The following is a 24,218-nucleotide window of genomic DNA, read 5'->3' as shown; positions in this document are numbered from 1 at the left end:
ATGCTACATTAGAGCCACACTTGATAAATTAATGTCTCTGAACTCATGGGTTTAATCGTAGGAATGTATACAACGGTGCAGACGGTTAACAGTTGGAAGAGGTTTAATTGTTTAATTTAGTTTTAGCAATTTAACGGAATATGTTCATATTTACAAATCTTGTTGGGGTTGCATGCTAAGATCATTTAATTAACAAGTTTGATCTATACATATTGTGATACCCCTCGGATCCGAGACACGGGTTGATTAGGCCCAGGCCCAAACCCGAGGGAATATCAAACAATTAAAGTATTTTAAAGCGAACACAGATGACAAAATGAAACAAAAGTGATGGAATAAAACTGGAAGTAACATTAATTCTAAAATCCTCCATGTATAACTAAAAATTAAAAATCCAATCCTCCAAAACTTCAAGGTTACAACTTGGGAATCCACTGATGGACCCCTAACCAAAAGTTCAACTGAAACTGAAAACTGAAAATAGATAATGCTAGAAATATCGAGAGAAGTCCTACGTAATCAGATGAAGGTGAGACTGTCCTCGACAAGCACGATCAAGCTCTAAGGCTGGAACCGTCCTGTACCTGAAAAGAATAATAAAGGAGTGGGTCAGACCCACGAGCAAGTTCTAATCTAACTGCAATCCATACAGTGACCCGATACGCAGATACACCGTAGACACCTCACAATATCTATCTAGTCCATACGTATAAATATATCCACACTAAGGGACATTCACCAGTCTATAATAGGGGTCTCAACCTGAATAGAAGGCAACATGCGAATACGCACCCAAAGGTGGGCATGAGTACCTAGACCTAACAGGGTACACCTCAACCTATTATAACCAGCTACGCATCCACTGCATATACGCACCCTAACCAACGAGTCTGAGACTCAAGCTCAACTCGTGGTACCATAACCATATATATAAAGTCCGTCCAAATCCAGGGTATGCAGTTCAACTATTTATTAAACTGTCATACAAAAAAAAAATAAATAAATAAATAAATAAATAAATAAATAAAACCAACTAGTTAGTCATTCAACTTATTCAGTTGATATGACTTAACTACCATCCGTTAATCCAGGAAGTCATCCAACTTGTTTACAGCTGATCTGACTTAGTCACAATTAGGATTCGATATCTTTCAATCCGTTCCATTAATCCATTAGGTTAGGTTTATGCGTTTTGAGCTAAACCGTCCCTAGTATGTCACCGTCCCATACCGGTACATACCATCCTCCATACCCATGTAAATTACAACATATATAACAGTTCAATAATTTACGGACCAAAAACTACCATCCAAACAATTGCAGAAAAATATTTAAAGCTTCAGCAATTTAAATCCCAGCATTTAACCATATAGTTGCAGGAGACGATTTAACAAATCAACAACTAACATCCAGAGCATGCATAGACCAAATTTAATATGTCAGGGACTCCATCATGCATGTGAATAGGTTAAATAATCCTATTATTAACCAATAAATTGCTAAAACAATTCAGAAGATTGGTTAAATATTTCAGCAGTTTAAATCCAAGCATTAATCATATAGTTGCAGTAAACAAATTAATAATTCAGCAACTAGCCTCCTAAGCATGCATAGATCAAAATTAATAATTAAAGGACCTTATCATGCACTTGAATGCATTCTAAAACAAGTTTTATACACATTATGTTCCATCAAATTGCTGAATTTTATTTCAACAATTAATTCAACTTCCATTTGTTAAGTGCCTTAATTTTTACATTGTTTGTCCCGACAACTTAGAATTAAACTTTACTCAATTTAGGATCTTAATAACACTCAAAATTCATTCCTTGATCCCTCTGTAAAGTTCCAAATTCATTCCAACAGTCTCCATGCTCCAACAGTAACCATAGTATGTAGAAAATAAAAAAAAAATCGTAAAAGAATTACAAATAACAAGGGAGCCTGCTCCAGAATTTGGAGCAGGCTCTTTTCCAGCCTAGAGCCGGCTCTAGGACTTCCTAGAGCCGGCTCTACTTTGTTGTGGGAGCCGGCTCCCACTTCCATGGAGCCGGCTCTCACCTCCTGTGTGAGCCTTCATCCCCGGTGCGTGTTTCAGCTCTTGTGCTCCTTCTCCGGCTTATTCCTAACCCTCTGTTAGTTTTTAAAACCAAACTTAGGTGTCCTATGAATACCCAGTAGCATCCCAATGGCTTGATAACAACAAGTAAAACAATTACAGAGACTAAATTTGCTACCGAACTAACCTGCGTTAGGAACAAAACTGAAATCATAATTCTATTCCAACCTCTCTGTTTCTATTCACAAACTGATCTTAGGAGTCTTATAACATCCCACTAACATCCCTAGGGTTTGTTTACAGAAGATAGAGGCAAGAATCATAACCAAAACGCAACAGATTTTTAGTATGCTTTAATGAACAGAACAGGAAACAAACAATACACGAACTATAAACAGATTTGGATTCGATGCAAACAAATCATCAACAAGCATACATTGAACACATAAGTTTCATTTACTAATTAGTTAATCCCTAGAGACTATCTAGGTGCACAGAACACGAGCCAAAGGGAAGGAGAAAGAGAAGAACTTGCCTGTGATTTCAATCTTGAAATCCCTGCGTCGTTTCTAAGTTTTCCGGCAATTTTGAACGCCGCCAAGCTTCCTATAACTCAGTCTCTAATTCTTACTCAACCTCCTTGGTCCTCTCTGTACACTTCGTCTTAAGCCTCACTCTATTTTCCCACAACTGCTCTCTGTTTCTCTCTCTCTGTATCTCACGGTCTCTGTTGTTTTTACAGAAATTCCGGTTAATTATTCTCAAACCCTAAACCACCGTGACACACATACTTATAGGCTTAGTGATTAAACCCTAATCCATGTAACCTTAAGCCAGAGCCCATCTCGGCCCATAAACCGACCTAAGATAAATACCTACGTCGGCCACCTATGTAATTTCAACCCTAAATTTAACTGTAACTAAAACAGAATTAAATGGAAAAAAAATAATAATAATAATAATAATATGAAGTAAATCCACTTAACTAATTAATTCCAATTAAATAACCCAATTAAATAATTAAAAACACTTAAACAATAAAATGCCAATTAAAGACTAAACGATAACTTAATTCAATTTAAAACTTAATTCAATTTAAAACACATGACACATAGGTAAACACTTACATCAAAACAATAAATAAAAATAATTCAATTTAAAACACATGACACATAGGTAAACACTTACATCAAAACAATAAATAAAAATAATTAATCCAAATAATCATGTAAAAATACAATAAAAATAATAAATAAATACCGAGACTATCCTTTTAAAATTAGGGGTATTACACATATCCTGGATGTTAATTGTTGAAATACTAATTACTTTTCTGCAATGGATGGATTTAAGCTTGGAATCTTAATTGCTGTAACATTAAGCATTTCGCTGCAATTATTTGGCTTAGGGTTTAGACTTAAGTTGCTGAACTAGTACTTAGGTTCTGTCAGTCTAATTGGACGTTGGCCTGGAATTAACTGAAGAATTAAATGTAAATTTTCTATCAAATACCTGGATGAATGCTGGACTTTAACTTGACGAATTATTAAGCTTTGTCTCGTTTAATTACATGGATGGATTCTGGATTTTTAGTTGATGACTTGTTTAAATTCTGTGTTTATCAACTATATGGATAATGTGGACTTTATTTGATTTACTATATAAAATGTTGCATCATTTATGGATCATTTGCATGTATACACCGGTATGGAACGGTAGCATACGGAGGGACGGATTAGGTCACAACGCTAATCCCTACCCATTCATACATAAGGAATAGATTAATTAAAACAGTTAAATCCTATATGGATGCATGTCCTGTCAAGTAAGACAGTTGAACGACATAACGGATATTTGCTTTACTTTTCAGTATTATGAAGGAATTTATATATATACTTATGATACCGTGGTACGAGCTTGAATCTCCTGATCACGGTTAGGATGCGTATATCGCGTGGAGGGATAACTGGACCTAATGACGTTCCCTGGTAGGTCTAGGTGTACATGACGACGCTACGGCGTTTTGCGTGATACCTTCTACTCAGGTGTGATAACTATAGGTTTGTATGTATCCTATAGTGTGTGTGTGTGTGTGTGTGTGTATGTGTATATATATATATATATATATATATATATATATATATATATAGACTATTTTTAGATATTGCAGAGCTATCTAGGATGTATCTACGTATCGGGTTTATGTACAGATTGTAATAGATTGGAACTTGCATGTAGGCTTGACTCACTTCTATTTTTCAAGTACTCGCTAGTACTAGGCTTAGAGTTTGATTGTATTGATGCAGATACACACACTCACTCTTCCGGTTACATAGGATTTCTTTTCTATTTTGATTTTGAATTTTAATTCTGTAAATTTATTTAAAGATTTAGGATTAGGGGTCCACTAGGTGGATTCCCAAGTTGTACGGAATTAAATTATATTAGTTTATTATTTAAGGTTTGAGGATTTTCATTTTAGTGTTCTTTCTGCGCATTATTATTTTAATCTTAATTTAGTTTTTATTCCTACTTGTTTACATATTGATTGTTTGATATCCCTCGGATCTATACTCGGACTTGATCACCCGTGGCACTAGAAACGAGAGATATCACAGCTTGCCAAACTACTTCAAAATATTCTACTATTAAATCTGGGTATGTTGTGTTTTTAATGGTCCATGGAGTTGTTTGGTATTTATAAGCCTAGCATATTAACCCATTTATGAGAAAATAATGGAAACCCTAACTCTTCTGGTGGACGGCAGCTTAGATAATCTCACTCCAATAACACAAGGTTATTACCCTCTCTTTCTATGCCATGTCCTCACTCTCGCCCGAGTTGAGCCTAAACACCCTTTTGTGTTAGGATTTATATGCCCTGTTATAACAAATTCCTAATTGGATTAAAGTGACATATATTCTTAAGTATCTGAAATTTTTATGCTTTATACAATTGGTGAATTTAATGTATTATGTTTCGATTCATTATGGAATTGATAGTGTCCACTTGATTACAAAAGATATTTATATATGTATGTGATAGCAATCAATACATGAATATAAATAGTTCATAGTCGGTAATTATGGATGGACTCATTATTAACTAAGACTTGAACTGGATCCGCGTTAGGTTGAGATATATTGCGAGAGCCGTCGTATGCAATTGTTCTCTATCACTGTCATAACATTTGACTCTTAAGCATGAGAGAAGTATATACTCTTTTATTAATTAGTAATTACTTTGATTTATTTAGCAGAATCTTCGAAATCTTTAGACCGACACTTTGGGTAATTATGTAATTAATAGTTAGAGAATTATATTTTCAATATTTGCATCATTACTTGTATTTATTTTGTATTGATTATGGTTGATCAAAAAGTAAATTCAAAGGCCTTCGTGTGTTTTTAGACAAAATGATTTATTATATATTTATTAATTTAAATTATTATTTTTGTCAAACAATTGTAGGTACCAAAATAAATATATTAATTAAGTAATCGGATTGATGACTTTATTTATCCGATAACTAATTATGCATAGAGGGATCAAAGTGCAACATTGACTTAGAAGTTATTTATTATTTAATTTGAGTTCAATTAATCTCTTTTAGTGGAGTAAAAATTAATTTATGAATTAATTTAATTGGATCCATGGATCAGGCTAATTATTAATTTATTGCAGCCAAGAAAATAATAAGCTCAAAGGATTTTCACTCATAGCCCAACTTGATATTGAAATCCTATTAGATTTGAGATATGGTAATTAGAGATTGAGAAGGATTTATTATTTCATTTCCTTATCTTTATATTGCCTATACATGATCCATGTGTATTTTAGATGTGACTTTTGGAAGAAAAAAAAAGGAATCTATATGTTCTCTTTCTAGAATTTTAGGGTATATTTTCACATCTAATAGAGGCTCCTACAAGTCTAGTTTTCCAAGGTCATTCGTGGTGGCTTATAGGTGATTCTTAAAAGTAAGATCATTATCAAGAAGATGAAGATCCAAGGAAGATACATCTTGTTAAGGGATCTACAATAAGTGAGAACATTCACTTTAAAGAAAAGATTTAAAGGTTTTTCTCAAACCTTTGATGTAAGTATTCAATCTATTAATTGAATGATATATCATATTTTATTTTTGCATAAAACTTATCTTTATATGATGAATAAAGTTTTATGTATGAAAATCTCTCAAAAAGTTTTTAAAACTTGCACGTTTCTCAACATTTTGACCATGACGAGGTGAGCTTGAACACACCAAAGCTCGATTATGTTTGACTAACTCGATTTATTTGCATGTTTAAGAGTGAGGGTTGGAAATTTTAAGAAACTACTTATTTAGGTTTTCATATTAGCAACTAAATAGAATAATAAATAGTAATTTAGATTATACAAAATTTATTCTATTCTCACTCGAAAACTATTTCTTTGAATGTATGAAAAAAAAAAAAAAAAAAAAAAAAAAGAAAGAAAAAAAAAAACATGGAATTATTGGCATCATTTTACATTGACAAGAGTCAAAGTCATCACTTACGAGGAAAATAGTCTTTTTAAATTATTACAAGAACATGGAATTTTCTTTTTCATTAACATACCATATCAATTAGTGATGTGATAAAAAATGATTCGTTCGTGATTTCATCAATAAACATAATTTTGAACTTTTTCCTAGCAATATACACACTTTCGTTCTTACCATCAAGCATAATATTGACACTTTATATGCAAATACTGAGATTTTTTTTACAATTGCCAAACAAAATGGTGGAAATGAAAATATTAGATTTTTTAAAAAAGACGGTAGAAACTATTTTTGATAAAAAATGACGTATGAAATTAGTATCAGGAGATGCTCAAGCAATGTTGAGACATTTTATGAACAGTATATGCGAGAGAATGCTCTTTATTATTTATTTTATTTTTTTGCACTGAATTTGGATGAAGAACACTGTTTAAGAAAAGTTTTCTAGACTAATGCAAAAAAACGAAAAGATTATAATTTTATTGGAGATGTTCTTTTGATACTACATATATTACAAATAAATACAAAATGTCATTGCTTATTGATGTTTAGAATTTTTAATTTTTTTTTTTTTTGCCTCACTTTTATGTTATGTTTGAGAGTACATAATCAGTGTCTTAGATTTAGAATCAAAAGAGACTTAGTTCAAAATTTATATTAATTTTTTTTCAATTGCAAATTCAAGACCCGATACTAATTTATTGATTATTGCTATGCTCATGGTTGGATGGGTTTGTAAAAGTGATAGTATTTTTTTTTTTTTTTTTGAAAAGAGTTTTGAGTCGTTTTTTAACTACTGAAAACATTTAACAGTCTTATGTGGCGATAACATCTAATAGGTAATTTGTCACCAAAGTCTCATCCAACAAATGGATGGAGTGATTTGGGAAAAAATATGAGAATCTCGTAAAAATTGAAAATAAAAATCTAAAATTTAGTCATTTCAAGAAAACCTAATAATGATTACATAAGGAATATATGGTGAATGGGATTTTTTTAAAAGATCCCTCAGAAGATGACGATCTCTACACTAAAAAAAAATCATACAAATTTGTGAATGAGATCATTCAAATTCAAATAATTACCAAACAAACCCTAAAAGATGCAAAAATTGTGAACAAGCACGTTTGTCTTTGACCAAATTCACATACAAAATCTAGTAAACAAACAGAACATGAAGTTTAACTCCGAATGGTTCCAAAAACTAGTATAAATTTTTATTTTTATTTTATTTTTGAAGTTAAAGCAAGCACATTACCGTACTCACGAACTTTCTTTCTTTTCTTTTAGAAGATGAGATTATATCATTCGAACTAGAGTTACAGTGATAAGAAATTTGTTTATATAAATATTTTATTACTCATGTTGTATTAATGATATGATACCACTAATATTGAGACAATGATATGACTCACTAAAATAAAATGTTTTTATTCATCTACTGAGATATTGGCTCGAATAACCTAATATCATTGACATAGCAAAGGCTGTGAGGGTTCTTTAATGCAAATCAATACTATTTAATAAAAATGAAAGATATTTGAGTACAAAATACAATAGAACATTCAATTCAAGAAAATTCGGTCCTAGGGATTGAGCCTCTCGGCCCTTATTTATAGGCCCAGGTCCTTACGCGAATGGAGAAATATCTCGAGACTTCTCCTAGGATAGCAATGATACCCTGTTAAACACAATAGGGCTACTCTGATCCTTTCGTCTTGAGGATAGGTACTATCACAATATTCATCATTTCGAAGGCGACAGTAGTTGAAATTCATTAATGTGATGAGCAGTGTCCCAGTCGAGACGCGTGGGTTATTAGTTTTTTAGTTTGCCAAAGTATCCCGTGTTGTTAGTGTTAATTGGCTCGAGTGAATTCTGATGACGTCAAATGTGTCAGGTGGCTTAATCCTCTGCAAAGGCTTTGTCTGAATTTTGCTCCTAAACGAGAACTAATAAACCAAGATAACCTAGAACATTAGATTCATCTATCAAAACTCACATCTTAGGAATTTCTATTGGAGGGAGATGTGGTTTAGTTGCTAGATTTTCATGATACGGTTTGGTCTGTGGGTCCTTTTTTTTCTTTTTCTTTTTTTTTTTAAAGGTGAAACCCACAATCACAAAATAACAAACCAAAAAATCATAGTGTTTGGTTTTTATTTATTTATGGGCCCACTTTGAAATGATTGAGAACCACACATCATGACAATTTTGGTTGGAGTCTAGTGATAGAATAACAACAAAGCAATCAAATCATAGTGTTTGCCAGTTGCAACTTATAAGTCCCAACTCCAAATTTGGTGCACCATTATACACCCTGTGTCCCCATTTAAATATAACTTTTGGAAAGTAAAAATTTTTAAATGATATATTTTGTCTCTTTAAAAAGTTATTAATTTATTTTATTAAATTTTAAATATTTAAATTCTAAAAATATATATGAAAAGATATAAAACATATTATTCGAAAAAAAAAATGACAATTATTTTGGAACAGATCAAAAAAAATATATTTTTTTAAGACAGAGAGAGTAATATATATATATATATATATATATATACATATATATATATATTCTTCTTCGTCTTAATTTAAGTGTCACTTATACAGAATAGTAATTTTTAAAAAAACATGTAGAATATATATTGTCGGTCTGAAAAATAACTTGTCATTTTAAGTTTTGAATATTCAAATTTGAAATTTTAAATTCAAAGAACATATATGGAAAGATGTAAAATATAATTTATTTTATTTTAAAAAAATAAACATTTATTTTAGAATAAATAGAAAAAGAAAGTATGATACTTATTTGAAAGGGAAGAAGTATAATCAATTTTGTCTTTCCTCTTTGGTCAAAAAAACAAAAAAAAAAATTACATACGTGGAAGCGTCTTATTGGTACAGGATAGAAACAAAATAGCCCATCTTTATCGTTTAACCTAAGGCCCAATTTGCCACGGACCAATTGCTGCCGAGTGATATACCCAGTGTTTGCCAGTTGCAACTTTCAAGTCCCACGTCCAAATTTGGTGTACCATTACAATATCTATATATATATATATATATCTAATCAATTTGGTCTTTTCTCTTTGGTCCAAAAAAAATTACATACGTGGAAGCATCTCATTGGTCCAGGAGAGAAACAAAATAGCCCATCTTTATCGTTTAATCTAAGGCTCAATTTGCCACGTACCAATTGCTGCCAATTCACAGCTCGAGTCCAGCCCACACACCATCCACACTCACGTTAAATACACTAATGGCCCGTTTGGTACTCATTTTATTTTTGCATTTTGGTTTTATTCGATTTATTATAGGATGTTCTGAGTAATAATTAATTAATTAAAAATATGTTTGTTATCGTAAATTTGTTGTAAAATTTTTTTATGTTTGATAAAAAAGTATAATAATTTAAAAAATATAATAATTAATTAAAAAATATTATATATTCAAGAGTTTCAAAAAAACAATATTTACTGTTTATCGCCACTAAAACAAGTAAAAAAATCAAATTGATGTTTCAGTTTTTGACTTTTCGGGCACGTCCAAAACAAAACATATATATTTTTATATCAAATGTATTTTTTACTGTTCACTACCACACGGTATCGGACAAAAGTATAAAAATTAACGGGCATACCAAACATACCCTAAATCTCTTTCTCATTATCTTATAATTTCGCGTTCGTCTGCGGAAGAGCAAACAACAGAACTAGGGTTAGGGTTTCGTTTTTTTTTTTCTAGAGAGAGAAAAACAATGTCGTCGTCGAAGATGATCACCTTGAAGAGCTCAGACGGAGAGTCTTTCGAAGTGGAGGAGTTGGTGGCACTTGAATCGCAGAGGATCAAGCACATGATCGAAGACCATGGTGCCGACAGCGTTATCCCTCTGCCTAATGTGACCAGCAATACGTTGGCTAGAGTGATCGAGTACTGCGAGAAGCACGTCGACAAGCCTATGGTTGATGAGGAGCTCAAGACCTGGGACGCTGAATTTGTCAACGTCGATCAGTCCACTCTCGTCGAGCTCAGTAATGTATGTCACCTGTCCAATCTCTCCCTCTCTCATTAGGGTTTGTTATGGTGCACGGATTTAGAACTCAATTCTGTATTCTTTGTATGGATGTATCAACTCTAAAATTCATGTGCATCTAAAATCTCTACATTGACTACTTTGGAATTTGGAATTGAGATCATGGAATTTTTGGTGTATTGGGAATTGTAATTAAATTTTAAATTGAAATTTATTTTGAGCTACCAAACTATGGGATTGGATTGGATTGGAATTGGAGTGTTCCATTACAATTCCAAGATCTCAATTCCTGAACATGTTTTTGTGTGCTTATGTTTTCTTGTTGAAATATTAGGATTTGTTTTTCTAAATTGTTATTTTATGGTTTTAATGAAATTTCATTTCAAAATTTGAATTGTGGTTTGGTTGAAGTGTTATTTTTGTTATTTTGTTGAAGTGTTATTTTTGTTATTTTGTTGGTAACAAGTTTGGGTGGGTTAGCTTTATAGACCAAATTCACCATAAAAATATAGGAATGGATAAAAAAAAAAAATTAGTGAGTTTTGGTTTGACCTAATACACGTGAGTAGGCTTGAAGTGAGTAGGCTTGAAGAGACGAGCCATAAATATTTTTCAGCTTTTCTCAGCTCAATCAACAACTACAATTTGTACCAGTGTTTAGGATCTAACCATTAGTTGGGTTTTAAAATAATCTGAATAATCTATAAGTTACCACACCATTCTTACAACGAATGATTACGTTTTAGACAAGTGTTTATGATCTAATGGTCAAGGGAATTCTAAAATTGTATTATAGAATATTCCAAAAGAATAATCTGATATTTACAAGCTACCTCGCAATTCTAGAGAAGTCTATTGCATATCTACACAAGTGTATTTTAGAAAGTGAAGCTTGATCCATGTCATCATCGGTCATTCGTCATCTTTCTGTGCATCTACATAGCGTCTGTGTGGCATAACCTTTCCATGGCAGGACAGTTATCTTATATGCTGCTTTTCCTCTCCCATTTATAGATTAGTTTCATTTTCTTGTGCTCGGTTATGTAAATTGACATTTCACAATGGAATTGTGAGAAATATTAAAATATGTGCATTCACTGTGAGAAACATCAAATATTATTGATTATTTGCTTTTACAGCATCAACTTTATGGTAAAAAAAAAAACCTTCAAAAAGCACCTCTGCTAGATATCTTAGCTAGATTATGGGGTAGCCTTGGTCAGATAAAGTAGTTTAGGCTTGCTAGATGGTTGTGTATTCTTATATTATTTTATCAGGTTTGTCTATATTACCGTTATTTGCACATATCTGATACCATGTAAAACGATGCTTTTGGCCTTTTATTGAGGTAATCCTCAATTTGATAGTGTGGTATTACTGGATTTTCTATCACTGATTCTGGTTATGATTTAAACATCGCGGCCATATTCTGTTTTCATTGGCTCGTTCTAATATATACTTTTTTTTTCCGTATTTTTTATTTGTTCTCAACAGGCTGCAAATTATCTGAACATCAAGAGCTTGCTGGATCTTACATGCAAGACAATTGCAGACATGATAAGAGGAAAGACCACTGAAGAGATACGCAAGACATGCAACATCAAGAATGACTTCACTCTTGAAGAAGAGGAAGAGGTTGGTTCGCAGGGAGAACCAGTGGGCATTTGAGTAAGAAAAGGAAGTGTGTATTGTTGTAAAGTTGAAAGGAATCAGAAACCTACTAGGATGGATTGTGTAATCCAGTCTCAAGTACTCTAATACCTTTCTTATTTCTCTGATTCAAGTATTCTATGATAGGAGCTCTTTGAAGTGTTAATTATAGCTTGATTCTGTTGATTTTGTTGGTGGCGATTGGGACTCTGCTTACTGTCACCACCCTTGTTTCCCGTGTATTAGTGCATATAGTTAACAGAAGTAATGCTTGATTGCACCTTTGCTGATGCGTCCAATTATCTTTGGGTGAACTGCTTTGTGCAGGAATTTTCGAGTAGCCCTGTTAAACACAATAGGGCTACTCTGATCCTTTCGTCTTGAGGATAGGTACTATCACAATATTCATCATTTCGAAGGCGACAGTAGTTGAAATTCATTAATGTGATGAGCAGTGTCCCAGTCGAGACGCGTGGGTTATTAGTTTTTTAGTTTGCCAAAGTATCCCGTGTTGTTAGTGTTAATTGGCTCGAGTGAATTCTGATGACGTCAAATGTGTCAGGTGGCTTAATCCTCTGCAAAGGCTTTGTCTGAATTTTGCTCCTAAACGAGAACTAATAAACCAAGATAACCTAGAACATTAGATTCATCTATCAAAACTCACATCTGAGGAATTTCTATAGGAGGGAGATGTGGTTTAGTTGCTAGATTTTCATGATACGGTTTGGTCTGTGGGTCCTTTTTTTTCTTTTTCTTTTTTTTTTTTAAAGGTGAAACCCACAATCACAAAATAACAAACCAAACAAATCATAGTGTTTGGTTTTTATTTATTTATGGGCCCACTTTGAAATGATTGAGAACCACACATCATGACAATTTTGGTTGGAGTCTAGTGATAGAATAACAACAAAGCAATCAAATCATAGTGTTTGCCAGTTGCAACTTTTAAGTCCCAACTCCAAATTTGGTGCACCATTATACATACACCCTGTGTCCCCATTTAAATATAACTTTTGGGAAGTAAAAATTTTTAAATGTATTTTGTCTCTTTAAAAAGTTATTAATTTATTTTATTAAATTTTAAATATTTAAATTCTAAAAATATATATGAAAAGATATAAAACATATTATTCGAAAAAAAAAATGACAATTATTTTGGAACAGATCAAAAAAAATATATTTTTTTAAGACAGAGAGAGTAATATATATATATATATTCTTCTTCGTCTTAATTTAAGTGTCACTTATACAGAATAGTAATTTTTAAAAAAACATGTAGGATATATATTGTCGGTCTGAAAAATAACTTGTCATTTTAAGTTTTGAATATTCAAATTTGAAATTTTAAATTCAAAGAACATATATGGAAAGATGTAAAATATAATTTATTTTATTTAAAAAAAATAAACATTTATTTTAGAATAAATAGAAAAAGAAAGTATGATAATTATTTGAGAGGGAAGAAGTATAATCAATTTTGTCTTTCCTCTTTGGTCAAAAAAACAAAAAAAAAAATTACATACGTGGAAGCGTCTTATTGGTACAGGATAGAAACAAAATAGCCCATCTTTATCGTTTAATCTAAGGCCCAATTTGCCACGGACCAATTGGTGCCGAGTGATATACCCAGTGTTTGCCAGTTGCAACTTTCAAGTCCCACGTCCAAATTTGGTGTACCATTACAATATCTATATATATATATATATATATATATATCTAATCAATTTGGTCTTTTCTCTTTGGTCCAAAAAAAATTACATACGTGGAAGCATCTCATTGGTCCAGGAGAGAAACAAAATAGCCCATCTTTATCGTTTAATCTAAGGCTCAATTTGCCACGTACCAATTGCTGCCAATTCACAGCTCGAGTCCAGCCCACACACCATCCACACTCACGTTAAATACACTAATGGCCCGTTTGGTACTCATTTTATTTTTGCATTTTGGTTTTATTCGATTTATTATAGGATGTTCTGAGTAATAATTAATTAATTAAAAATATGTTTGTTATCGTAAATTTGTTGTAAAATTTTTTTATGTTTGATAAAAAAGTATAATAATTTAAAAAATATAATAATTAATTAAAAAATATTATATATTCAAGAGTTTCAAAAAAACAATATTTACTGTTTATCGCCACTAAAACAAGTAAAAAAATCAAATTGATGTTTCAGTTTTTGACTTTTCGGGCACGTCCAAAACAAAACATATATATTTTTATATCAAATGTATTTTTTACTGTTCACTACCACACGGTATCGGACAAAAGTATAAAAATTAACGGGCATACCAAACATACCCTAAATCTCTTTCTCATTATCTTATAATTTCGCGTTCGTCTGCGGAAGAGCAAACAACAGAACTAGGGTTAGGGTTTCGTTTTTTTTTTTCTAGAGAGAGAAAAACAATGTCGTCGTCGAAGATGATCACCTTGAAGAGCTCAGACGGAGAGTCTTTCGAAGTGGAGGAGTTGGTGGCACTTGAATCGCAGAGGATCAAGCACATGATCGAAGACCATGGTGCCGACAGCGTTATCCCTCTGCCTAATGTGACCAGCAATACGTTGGCTAGAGTGATCGAGTACTGCGAGAAGCACGTCGACAAGCCTATGGTTGATGAGGAGCTCAAGACCTGGGACGCTGAATTTGTCAACGTCGATCAGTCCACTCTCGTCGAGCTCAGTAATGTATGTCACCTGTCCAATCTCTCCCTCTCTCATTAGGGTTTGTTATGGTGCACGGATTTAGAACTCAATTCTGTATTCTTTGTATGGATGTATCAACTCTAAAATTCATGTGCATCTAAAATCTCTACATTGACTACTTTGGAATTTGGAATTGAGATCATGGAATTTTTGGTGTATTGGGAATTGTAATTAAATTTTAAATTGAAATTTATTTTGAGCTACCAAACTATGGGATTGGATTGGATTGGAATTGGAGTGTTCCATTACAATTCCAAGATCTCAATTCCTGAACATGTTTTTGTGTGCTTATGTTTTCTTGTTGAAATATTAGGATTTGTTTTTCTAAATTGTTATTTTATGGTTTTAATGAAATTTCATTTCAAAATTTGAATTGTGGTTTGGTTGAAGTGTTATTTTTGTTATTTTGTTGAAGTGTTATTTTTGTTATTTTGTTGGTAACAAGTTTGGGTGGGTTAGCTTTATAGACCAAATTCACCATAAAAATATAGGAATGGATAAAAAAAAAAAATTAGTGAGTTTTGGTTTGACCTAATACACGTGAGTAGGCTTGAAGTGAGTAGGCTTGAAGAGACGAGCCATAAATATTTTTCAGCTTTTCTCAGCTCAATCAACAACTACAATTTGTACCAGTGTTTAGGATCTAACCATTAGTTGGGTTTTAAAATAATCTGAATAATCTATAAGTTACCACACCATTCTTACAACGAATGATTACGTTTTAGACAAGTGTTTATGATCTAATGGTCAAGGGAATTCTAAAATTGTATTATAGAATATTCCAAAAGAATAATCTGATATTTACAAGCTACCTCGCAATTCTAGAGAAGTCTATTGCATATCTACACAAGTGTATTTTAGAAAGTGAAGCTTGATCCATGTCATCATCGGTCATTCGTCATCTTTCTGTGCATCTACATAGCGTCTGTGTGGCATAACCTTTCCATGGCAGGACAGTTATCTTATATGCTGCTTTTCCTCTCCCATTTATAGATTAGTTTCATTTTCTTGTGCTCGGTTATGTAAATTGACATTTCACAATGGAATTGTGAGAAATATTAAAATATGTGCATTCACTGTGAGAAACATCAAATATTATTGATTATTTGCTTTTACAGCATCAACTTTATGGTAAAAAAAAAAACCTTCAAAAAGCACCTCTGCTAGATATCTTAGCTAGATTATGGGGTAGCCTTGGTCAGATAAAGTAGTTTAGGCTTGCTAGATGGTTGTGTATTCTTATATTATTTTATCAGGTTTGTCTATATTACCGTTATTTGCACATATCTGATACCATGTAAAACGATGCTTTTGGCCTTTTATTGAGGTAATCCTCAATTTGATAGTGTGGTATTACTGGATTTTCTATCACTGATTCTGGTTATGATTTAAACATCGCGGCCATATTCTGTTTTCATTGGCTCGTTCTAATATATACTTTTTTTTTTCCGTATTTTTTATTTGTTCTCAACAGGCTGCAAATTATCTGAACATCAAGAGCTTGCTGGATCTTACATGCAAGACAATTGCAGACATGATAAGAGGAAAGACCACTGAAGAGATACGCAAGACATGCAACATCAAGAATGACTTCACTCTTGAAGAAGAGGAAGAGGTTGGTTCGCAGGGAGAACCAGTGGGCATTTGAGTAAGAAAAGGAAGTGTGTATTGTTGTAAAGTTGAAAGGAATCAGAAACCTACTAGGATGGATTGTGTAATCCAGTCTCAAGTACTCTAATACCTTTCTTATTTCTCTGATTCAAGTATTCTATGATAGGAGCTCTTTGAAGTGTTAATTATAGCTTGATTCTGTTGATTTTGTTGGTGGCGATTGGGACTCTGCTTACTGTCACCACCCTTGTTTCCCGTGTATTAGTGCATATAGTTAACAGAAGTAATGCTTGATTGCACCTTTGCTGATGCGTCCAATTATCTTTGGGTGAACTGCTTTGTGCAGGAATTTTCGAGTAGCCCTGTTAAACACAATAGGGCTACTCTGATCCTTTCGTCTTGAGGATAGGTACTATCACAATATTCATCATTTCGAAGGCGACAGTAGTTGAAATTCATTAATGTGATGAGCAGTGTCCCAGTCGAGACGCGTGGGTTATTAGTTTTTTAGTTTGCCAAAGTATCCCGTGTTGTTAGTGTTAATTGGCTCGAGTGAATTCTGATGACGTCAAATGTGTCAGGTGGCTTAATCCTCTGCAAAGGCTTTGTCTGAATTTTGCTCCTAAACGAGAACTAATAAACCAAGATAACCTAGAACATTAGATTCATCTATCAAAACTCACATCTGAGGAATTTCTATAGGAGGGAGATGTGGTTTAGTTGCTAGATTTTCATGATACGGTTTGGTCTGTGGGTCCTTTTTTTTCTTTTTCTTTTTTTTTTTAAAGGTGAAACCCACAATCACAAAATAACAAACCAAACAAATCATAGTGTTTGGTTTTTATTTATTTATGGGCCCACTTTGAAATGATTGAGAACCACACATCATGACAATTTTGGTTGGAGTCTAGTGATAGAATAACAACAAAGCAATCAAATCATAGTGTTTGCCAGTTGCAACTTTTAAGTCCCAACTCCAAATTTGGTGCACCATTATACATACACCCTGTGTCCCCATTTAAATATAACTTTTGGGAAGTAAAAATTTTTAAATGTATTTTGTCTCTTTAAAAAGTTATTAATTTATTTTATTAAATTTTAAATATTTAAATTCTAAAAATATATATGAAAAGATATAAAACATATTATTCGAAAAAAAAAATGACAATTATTTTGGAACAGATCAAAAAAAATATATTTTTTTAAGACAGAGAGAGTAATATATATATATATATTCTTCTTCGTCTTAATTTAAGTGTCACTTATACAGAATAGTAATTTTTAAAAAAACATGTAGGATATATATTGTCGGTCTGAAAAATAACTTGTCATTTTAAGTTTTGAATATTCAAATTTGAAATTTTAAATTCAAAGAACATATATGGAAAGATGTAAAATATAATTTATTTTATTTAAAAAAAATAAACATTTATTTTAGAATAAATAGAAAAAGAAAGTATGATAATTATTTGAGAGGGAAGAAGTATAATCAATTTTGTCTTTCCTCTTTGGTCAAAAAAACAAAAAAAAAAATTACATACGTGGAAGCGTCTTATTGGTACAGGATAGAAACAAAATAGCCCATCTTTATCGTTTAATCTAAGGCCCAATTTGCCACGGACCAATTGGTGCCGAGTGATATACCCAGTGTTTGCCAGTTGCAACTTTCAAGTCCCACGTCCAAATTTGGTGTACCATTACAATATCTATATATATATATATATATATATATCTAATCAATTTGGTCTTTTCTCTTTGGTCCAAAAAAAATTACATACGTGGAAGCATCTCATTGGTCCAGGAGAGAAACAAAATAGCCCATCTTTATCGTTTAATCTAAGGCTCAATTTGCCACGTACCAATTGCTGCCAATTCACAGCTCGAGTCCAGCCCACACACCATCCACACTCACGTTAAATACACTAATGGCCCGTTTGGTACTCATTTTATTTTTGCATTTTGGTTTTATTCGATTTATTATAGGATGTTCTGAGTAATAATTAATTAATTAAAAATATGTTTGTTATCGTAAATTTGTTGTAAAATTTTTTTATGTTTGATAAAAAAGTATAATAATTTAAAAAATATAATAATTAATTAAAAAATATTATATATTCAAGAGTTTCAAAAAAACAATATTTACTGTTTATCGCCACTAAAACAAGTAAAAAAATCAAATTGATGTTTCAGTTTTTGACTTTTCGGGCACGTCCAAAACAAAACATATATATTTTTATATCAAATGTATTTTTTACTGTTCACTACCACACGGTATCGGACAAAAGTATAAAAATTAACGGGCATACCAAACATACCCTAAATCTCTTTCTCATTATCTTATAATTTCGCGTTCGTCTGCGGAAGAGCAAACAACAGAACTAGGGTTAGGGTTTCGTTTTTTTTTTTCTAGAGAGAGAAAAACAATGTCGTCGTCGAAGATGATCACCTTGAAGAGCTCAGACGGAGAGTCTTTCGAAGTGGAGGAGTTGGTGGCACTTGAATCGCAGAGGATCAAGCACATGATCGAAGACCATGGTGCCGACAGCGTTATCCCTCTGCCTAATGTGACCAGCAATACGTTGGCTAGAGTGATCGAGTACTGCGAGAAGCACGTCGACAAGCCTATGGTTGATGAGGAGCTCAAGACCTGGGACGCTGAATTTGTCAACGTCGATCAGTCCACTCTCGTCGAGCTCAGTAATGTATGTCACCTGTCCAATCTCTCCCTCTCTCATTAGGGTTTGTTATGGTGCACGGATTTAGAACTCAATTCTGTATTCTTTGTATGGATGTATCAACTCTAAAATTCATGTGCATCTAAAATCTCTACATTGACTACTTTGGAATTTGGAATTGAGATCATGGAATTTTTGGTGTATTGGGAATTGTAATTAAATTTTAAATTGAAATTTATTTTGAGCTACCAAACTATGGGATTGGATTGGATTGGAATTGGAGTGTTCCATTACAATTCCAAGATCTCAATTCCTGAACATGTTTTTGTGTGCTTATGTTTTCTTGTTGAAATATTAGGATTTGTTTTTCTAAATTGTTATTTTATGGTTTTAATGAAATTTCATTTCAAAATTTGAATTGTGGTTTGGTTGAAGTGTTATTTTTGTTATTTTGTTGAAGTGTTATTTTTGTTATTTTGTTGGTAACAAGTTTGGGTGGGTTAGCTTTATAGACCAAATTCACCATAAAAATATAGGAATGGATAAAAAAAAAAAATTAGGGAGTTTTGGTTTGACCTAATACACGTGAGTAGGCTTGAAGTGAGTAGGCTTGAAGAGACGAGCCATAAATATTTTTCAGCTTTTCTCAGCTCAATCAACAACTACAATTTGTACCAGTGTTTAGGATCTAACCATTAGTTGGGTTTTAAAATAATCTGAATAATCTATAAGTTACCACACCATTCTTACAACGAATGATTACGTTTTAGACAAGTGTTTATGATCTAATGGTCAAGGGAATTCTAAAATTGTATTATAGAATATTCCAAAAGAATAATCTGATATTTACAAGCTACCTCGCAATTCTAGAGAAGTCTATTGCATATCTACACAAGTGTATTTTAGAAAGTGAAGCTTGATCCATGTCATCATCGGTCATTCGTCATCTTTCTGTGCATCTACATAGCGTCTGTGTGGCATAACCTTTCCATGGCAGGACAGTTATCTTATATGCTGCTTTTCCTCTCCCATTTATAGATTAGTTTCATTTTCTTGTGCTCGGTTATGTAAATTGACATTTCACAATGGAATTGTGAGAAATATTAAAATATGTGCATTCACTGTGAGAAACATCAAATATTATTGATTATTTGCTTTTACAGCATCAACTTTATGGTAAAAAAAAAAACCTTCAAAAAGCACCTCTGCTAGATATCTTAGCTAGATTATGGGGTAGCCTTGGTCAGATAAAGTAGTTTAGGCTTGCTAGATGGTTGTGTATTCTTATATTATTTTATCAGGTTTGTCTATATTACCGTTATTTGCACATATCTGATACCATGTAAAACGATGCTTTTGGCCTTTTATTGAGGTAATCCTCAATTTGATAGTGTGGTATTACTGGATTTTCTATCACTGATTCTGGTTATGATTTAAACATCGCGGCCATATTCTGTTTTCATTGGCTCGTTCTAATATATACTTTTTTTTTCCGTATTTTTTATTTGTTCTCAACAGGCTGCAAATTATCTGAACATCAAGAGCTTGCTGGATCTTACATGCAAGACAATTGCAGACATGATAAGAGGAAAGACCACTGAAGAGATACGCAAGACATGCAACATCAAGAATGACTTCACTCTTGAAGAAGAGGAAGAGGTTGGTTCGCAGGGAGAACCAGTGGGCATTTGAGTAAGAAAAGGAAGTGTGTATTGTTGTAAAGTTGAAAGGAATCAGAAACCTACTAGGATGGATTGTGTAATCCAGTCTCAAGTACTCTAATACCTTTCTTATTTCTCTGATTCAAGTATTCTATGATAGGAGCTCTTTGAAGTGTTAATTATAGCTTGATTCTGTTGATTTTGTTGGTGGCGATTGGGACTCTGCTTACTGTCACCACCCTTGTTTCCCGTGTATTAGTGCATATAGTTAACAGAAGTAATGCTTGATTGCACCTTTGCTGATGCGTCCAATTATCTTTGGGTGAACTGCTTTGTGCAGGAATTTTCGAGTATGAGCTATTCGAAAGCCTGCTTGTTGAAGCTACATTGTTGTTTAGAACTATTGTTTTTGACTTTCAGTGAGTTTATTGATAGTTGTTTTTCATCTGGTTAGGTGGGGTTTGAACAAGTGTTGGTACCTTTCAGTTTAAAATGAAAAGATTGAATGATGTTACCAATGAGCTCTAGTCTAGATGGTATAAGCTCTCCTTCCCCATTGGGGGATCTTGTCTAAGCTCTCTTTCCCATTGGCAAGGTTGAGTGTTCGAGCTCTATAGTGAGTGTCGGTGTTTGCTTGGCTTTAAGCTGTGTTCTGTTTGATTTCCAAATTCTTCCTATTAGACTAGAATTTTGTCTCAGGCACTAAGCATTTATTCTGGTCTTGCTCTTTTGCCCAACACGTCTGGTGCTGGTTTATTCAAAGAGTGTCTTCATTTGCTGGATTGGTTGGTGCAGTTGCTGTCATAGCTCTAATACCAAACACAAATTAGGTAGATACTTTTTTACTTCCATTGTTTGGTGTAACTGGAATAAACAGCAACAAAGTTGTTCAGGGAGGGATCTCATCCAACGCAACTGAGGTTGCAACAGAAGCCTGTCTAGAGAGTCTTTCCTCTTTAGGCATCTCTCTTTCAGATTTTCTAGTTTTCATATCTTCCATGTAATGAGCGGTCTTTCAGTCAGGGGATTGATTACGGTCACATTCTTTATGTTCTTTTTGAGTGGCTTTTAGTTTTAGACCACTATTCTCATGAACTTTATTGTTTATTTTGTACCTATAAAATTTCCCAAATTCAGGAATAAATGGAGGGATTTGGAAGGAAGCAAATTATATATGAGGTGTTGGTTTTGTTATCATTCAAAAAATTAGAGGAAATGAAAAGAAAAAATTATTATTTTTTAATGAAACTTTGTTAATACTAAATTTACCCTTATTTTTATAAAAGACAAAATGTATAGAAAATGGTAATGATTTCATTTTCTTTTTTTTTTTCCAAACATGATTACAATCATTTTTTTTTATTAATCAACCCAACAAGCTATAAGCTGTTAATAATATTATCTCATTTCCTTTCTTTTCTTTTTTCTCCAAACTAATTTTTTTATCATTTCTTCTCTTTTCCATTGAACCAAAACTTCATTTGGATTGAGTGATTTGTGGGGATTTGGAAAGGAAAGAAAAGAAAGAATAGTGAAAATCGTGTTTGGATAACTTTTATTGGAGAGAAAAGAAAGGATGGAAGAGATTTGGAAGGAAAGGATAATGAGTAAGTAATATTTTCATAATTCCGAAATTACCCTCTTATAACATTTGTCTTCATCTTATAACATTTTATAAAAAAGTTATGATAATAATTTTTTTTTTCAAAAACAAAAATACTATTATTTCCTCTCTTTTTTTTTCATAATTTATCCAAACATAAATAAAGGTTATCCGAGCCCCATATTTTGATATAGCCTCAACAGGCTACATGCATACAATAGAAGCTGAGAATCCAACGTCCAAAGTGGAGCCAAATCAATACCCAACAACCTCGTTAAAAACCAAGAAGCACCAAATGTATTTTTCCAGACTTTTATTTATATTTTTAATTTTCTTATCTTACCATCAATTCATTTATTTGCGTGCCTTTATTTGCATCATCATAAACTGCAGTTCTTAAGGGATGTCAAAATAAATGTTAATCATGTAAGCTACAGATTATGCCTAAAAACCTTTTAAGTTCATTTGTAAGCAAGTAGTGTACTGTGTACATACGTTCATATTATAGCATTTTAGTCAGGCTATAGCTTTAAATAATTTTGATATTATGATTATTTGATAGTATAAGATGTGACTCTTTTGTATAACTAGCATGGTGCAAATAACTAATTGATGACTTTAAATAAGATTTTTAACATCATTATTATTTTGTTAATAATAAAAATAAAATAAAAATCAGTTTCTTAACAATAAGACTGTTGGAGATTAAATAATAATATTATTAGTATTTAAACATTATAAAAGTGCTTCAACTAAAAGGGCTTCATTATTTTACAGAATTAACATTTTTATTTTAGGGCGATTATATCAATTTGTATTTTTAATCAAGCCTTGTTTCATGCCCCTTTTTTTTAGTATGTGCTTTTAGAATATAATATACATACGACTGTGTAAAAAAGGTGTTTGAAATCATTTTTCTTAGAATAATTATCTTCTAAAAGGAATTCTATTCAGAATCGTATTTTCTAAAATATCTTTTTGTCTTTTAAAAAGTAGTGTTGCTTGAAATCATATTTTCTAAATCGATTAATCATGTTTGTCGAAAATAATAATATTCTTTGGCGGCATATTTCATAAATAATAATTTTAACTTAACAATCTTTTGTTTAGAATCCTATTTTTTATTTTTAAATAAACATTTATCTTGGAATCTTTAATTTCTAAAAATAATATTTTTCAAGAAAATAAAGTTTCTTAAAGTAAGATATTTCCAAACATCACATAAAATTTGATAGGAGTCATTCTAGACATGTTCAGATGACATGATTTCCTTATAAGGGTTTGTAAATTCTAAAGGTATAAGATTTTAGGAATTGGTCTTCATAAAGGCTTAAGTGTAACCCTTTCAATGTTATTTTTAAAAAATTGGGTAAAGTGCAAAAAAATCCTCATGAATTATTGACTTTTTGCAACTAACCCCTTAACTAAGATTATCCCCTAAAACTATTGATTTGTTGTAATTAAGGACAAAATCAATCACAAAAGACTATTTTACCTTTTGTTATTAAATTTGTCATTTCTTATTAAATTGTTTTTAATTATATTTTCTCTTATTTAAATATTATAACCCCTGAACTAAGATAATTTTCATACTTCAAACGAATAATCTACAAGCTCTCACATTATTCTTACAACAAAGTATTACAATCTAGAAAAGTGCTTACGATTTACGACCTAACGGTCAAGATAA

General features: G+C 32.2%; 3 pseudogenes; all 3 read left to right on the top strand.

Moving 5' to 3' along the window:
• Positions 1-10,237: 10,237 nt before the first annotated feature.
• Positions 10,238-12,554, top strand: LOC132266555 (SKP1-like protein 1B; annotated as a pseudogene).
• A 2,016-nt stretch (positions 12,555-14,570) lies between these two features.
• LOC132266554 (SKP1-like protein 1B) lies at positions 14,571-16,888 on the top strand (annotated as a pseudogene).
• Positions 16,889-18,902: 2,014 nt separating this feature from the next.
• On the top strand, positions 18,903-21,218 carry LOC132266553 (SKP1-like protein 1B; annotated as a pseudogene).
• The last annotated feature ends 3,000 nt before the right edge of the window (positions 21,219-24,218 follow it).

This window comes from Cornus florida, unplaced genomic scaffold (assembly GCF_030987335.1).
Source record: "Cornus florida cultivar Cherokee Brave unplaced genomic scaffold, ASM3098733v1 CherokeeBrave_3.0.0_Hap2_Chr07, whole genome shotgun sequence".
NCBI lineage: Eukaryota > Viridiplantae > Streptophyta > Magnoliopsida > Cornales > Cornaceae > Cornus > Cornus florida.
The sequence above is the reverse complement of the archived record's forward strand: the minus strand, read 5'-3'. Positions and strand labels throughout refer to the sequence as shown.